The 3858-nt window shown below is 49.8% G+C and overlaps 1 long non-coding RNA gene across 1 annotated transcript; it reads right to left on the bottom strand.

The window, feature by feature from the left end:
- Window positions 1–298: 298 nt before the first annotated feature.
- LOC130602334 (uncharacterized) lies at window positions 299–3597 on the bottom strand. The gene is made up of 3 exons (XR_008972877.1): window positions 2942–3597; window positions 2017–2262; window positions 299–669 (listed from the first exon to the last, which is right to left on the bottom strand). It is a non-coding gene; the product is annotated as an uncharacterized LOC130602334 (long non-coding RNA).
- Window positions 3598–3858: the final 261 nt, after the last annotated feature.

Raw genomic sequence — 3858 nt, forward strand, 5'->3', positions numbered from 1 at the left:
AATACTATGAGCACAAAGACTATGAGCTGAGAGCCCCTGGGGATGTTTGGGGTTGTGAGATGTGATGCCAGGAAGGAGCATCTCCCATCAGAATTGAGCTGAAGCTCCCTGAAGCCCTGAGGAGGTTTGTCCATGCTCAGCCCCTCGGGATGGGCACTGGAGAAATCTCTTTCCAGGTACTTGCTGGATTTACACAGCTCTAAGAACTGCTTTCCCATGAGACTTCCCACTGAATCTTGCACATCCCAGGGGGCTGCAGAGCACCCACCAAGCGCTGCTGTGTGTAGGCTAAGCTAAATCCAGAAGCACACAGGGTATTCCCCATGGGGGGGGTGCATTACCTGCTCTTGTGCACACAGCAGCTCCTGTTCAAGCAGGGATGAAAACCCTGCTGGGGTCAGCACACCTTTAATTAATGGCAATTCTGCAGAACACACCATGTGTCCAGAATGACCCTGTGAAGAACTGAGGCATGCTCCCTCCATCAGGCTTTTTAATCACATGCATCAGGATTTATGGAGACATCCAGGCTGTATTTTCTGAGCTTTAGGAGGCTCTTTCTATTACAAATCCATGGATTTTTATGCATTGGGTAATGGATTTCTGATGGAATTTTGGAACTGGAAAGAAGCCACCAGCAGGGACCCTTCAGGGCATCACTCTTGGCACCTAAAGAAGGAAAAAAAAGGAGAGAGAAAATCTTAATGAAAATATATATTTGTATAAACAATCAACGGAGATCGTGTTTGTGTGTTAAACAACCACCTTGAAATTGGTCTGTCTCAAAGGACTGAGCAATTGCAGACTACCTTAGCATGAATGATTTATGACATTCATGAACTTGGCAACTGCATCAGTTTTCCTAAACCTGGCAGCAAACACCACCTGCATATTAAGTGAAGATTTATGATTTATAAAACTCACCTCATTATGCAGAGGAACATGAATTGTCTTATGTGTGCAGTCTATAACTCCTGGGACAGATGAAAAGGCAGCTATGACACACGATTTATGTGTTCTTGCTGCTGAAGTTGGTGAGGAAAAAATAGGGAGAATAACTAGGTCTTTGAGTTGGGTATCTTCAAAACTGCCCACATCCCTCTCCCTTCCCCCCCAGAATGATGTTGTGGCTAAAATTGCCTGCTTTTTGGAAGGAAAAGAGGGAAAAAAAAGCCTTGCAAAGATGAATTGTGGAGGTCATTTGAATTACTGTGCTAAATGATGCTCTCCCTCCAACAAACACAGGGATAGGAAGCATCTGAGATGCCTCCACGGAAATAACACACTCGCTGTTGAGCTCATTGCTCGTATTTTTCCCTACTCTGTCCTTTGCTGATCTTTCTCACTCAAGGACACAAGCTCCTGGCTTCAAGGAGTGGAGAGTTTTGGCCTCAAAGAGACCAAAGTGTGGCATGAGGATAGGTGGGGAGTTCATGTACCCCAGAAAGGACTGAAGCAGAAAGCACACGACCCCACGGTACAGGTGGTTTGGGGTCAGGATAGCATTTGAAAGGCTTGAAAACAGGCAGGGCTGAGGGACTGAAAAACAAGTGCCATGATCCATGGAGAAAATGCCCCAGGGCAGAATTTACCCCTGATCTACCACATGAGAATGAGTGAACTGTGTTTTGTGTTTCCTCATTTGCTCACAAAGGAAGCACCCAGAGAGCAGATGCTGATACAGTTTGATAGGTAGTGCTGTCAGGGGGCTGCTGGAGGGCCCTGGAGCCCTCTGACTACTGCTGAGAGCAGGCAAAATCCCAGCCCCAGGTTTCTCCTGCATGTCCAGGGCACTGGAGGATGTGGACATCCCCTCCTTTGCTGCCGTGGTTTGGGCAGGGCTCCCACAGCCTGGACAGAGATGTCTGTGCTGTCCCACACCCCAGGGATGTGTCTGTGCTGTCCCACACCCCAGGGATGTGTGTCTGTGGAACAGCTGCTGCAGCAGGGACGGGGACATCAGCACGGGAACATCACTGCTGGGACCAAGGTGTGATGCTCACTTGCCCAACCAACCTCAGGCAGCTCCTGGATCTGGATGCTGGCCCACAGACAGGACATGGGGCTCCCTCCAAACCTCCTACTATGCAGTAGGGCAGCCACATGTGGGTACATCGGATCCTTCCCTGCGTCCTTGCCAGGGCCATCTCCTTTTGAAGGAAGGGATGTGACCTGTGAGCAGCAGTTTGGAGCGCAGTCATCTGAGCTGGCCCTTCAGCTGTGCAGCATGTTGCTAATTACACCCAGGGGGGTTGGCTTCTCCTGCAGGAGAAAAACATGTGCAGAGACTTTGGGTTTGTAATTGGCTGCAGTGCTATTTAAATCAATTTAAGCTGCCCCCATGCCCAGCCTGTCTGCTTGTGCCCAGGCTGTGCTGCAGTTGTCTGTGCAGGAATTGGCCTCAGGAAATGAGCTGGGGAATGCCACCCTGGCAAAAGGCAAAGGGGCAGAGAGCCCTCAGCAGCCCAGGTCCCCTCAGATAAGTGGGGCTGTGGGAGCTCACAGAGATCAAGACATGGAGATCTTGGATAGTGTCCTCCTTCAGCAATGAAGGGGTTGGTTTGTGCCCATATTGTACCCTGGCATTATGGGGAGCCTGGGCTGAGCAGAAGGGGAGGCACTGGGGCTGGATGCAGTCAGGATGTGTTCTGCTGCTTGGGGGGACACAATTTGCTGTTTATTTTCTGCAGTAAAAACCTGCACTGAAGCTCTCGAAGATATATGTTGGTGCTACTGGCAAAGGATGGAGTCAGGAATGTGAACGATTTTATGTTTTCCTCCCTCATTGTCTTATTGCCAAGGCAGCAGAGAAGGAGCATTTCTTCTTTCGAAGCATAAATCAGGGATTTTTCTCCTCCAAATGTTGCCCTTTTGTCTTGTGAGGCTGATTTTAAATTGAAATTATTGTAACTGGATGTATTAAATAAACTGCAGGCTCTACCTGGTCCGGGTGTGTTGGCAGCAGCTGATCCAACAGGAGCTTCCTGGCACGGGCCCTAGCAGGCAGGGAAGTCTTTCTCTCCTGGCTCTGTATTCAGTCGGCACAAAGCAAAGTGGGTTTGCACAGAGGAGCTGCACAAGGTTCACGGCATTGTAGTTTACAAAGGAGAGGACATGTACTGAGGAAATAACAAAGGAAATAGCAAGTACGTATCAGTGGAGTGATTTATATTGTTTTCAGAATAAAAAGCTGTATTCTTTCTCAAAAGACAAAGATGCTGCCTCAGGACGTGTGGGCTGGCTGGAGAGTTTTGCATCCCCTGAGCTGCATCAGGAATGGGAAGTGATGATTCTCAGCTGGGGGACAGGAATCCAGACAGCAAGTTAAACTAGCATGGGTAAGAGAACAGCAGGCAACAAGGAACCGGCTCAGAGGGGACAGTGTGGTAACACACCCGCGTGATGGTCTGGAGGGAGCACAGAGCACTCCGAGTTCCCACTACTGTAAATTTGGTGACTCTGCAAATACCAGAGAGGGCACAAAGAGCCAGGGGAGGACCGGAGGTAGCAGCAAGGAAGAGATTCATGCCAGCAGAGGCATGTGTGTCGCAGGGGAGTGATCTGTCCAAAGCCATTAATAAGGGAGAAGTTAGGGAAGCAGAAACCTTTGGGTCTCATGCTGGGATGATGGAGGGCATGTTGGAGAGCAGATGAGCCTATTCCAAGACCCCAGACCAGAGCAAAGGAGTGGTGTGTGCTGGAAAACCCTACCACGAGCCAGTGGGAGAGGACGAATCCAGCCTTGCTCAGCAAAGGGCAGAGGGGAGTCTTGTGCAAATACAGTGTGAACAGAGCGGTCTGCAGGGGCTTTCCCTCTGAGCTGAGCCCTGTCAGCCTTCCCACCACGGCGCAGCTTGG

The sequence above is a fragment of the Pezoporus wallicus genome, unplaced genomic scaffold (assembly GCF_028554395.1).
Source record: "Pezoporus wallicus isolate ANWC-B61680 ecotype Strahan unplaced genomic scaffold, APGP_CSIRO_Pwel_v1 contig_4161, whole genome shotgun sequence".
Lineage (NCBI taxonomy): Eukaryota > Metazoa > Chordata > Aves > Psittaciformes > Psittacidae > Pezoporus > Pezoporus wallicus.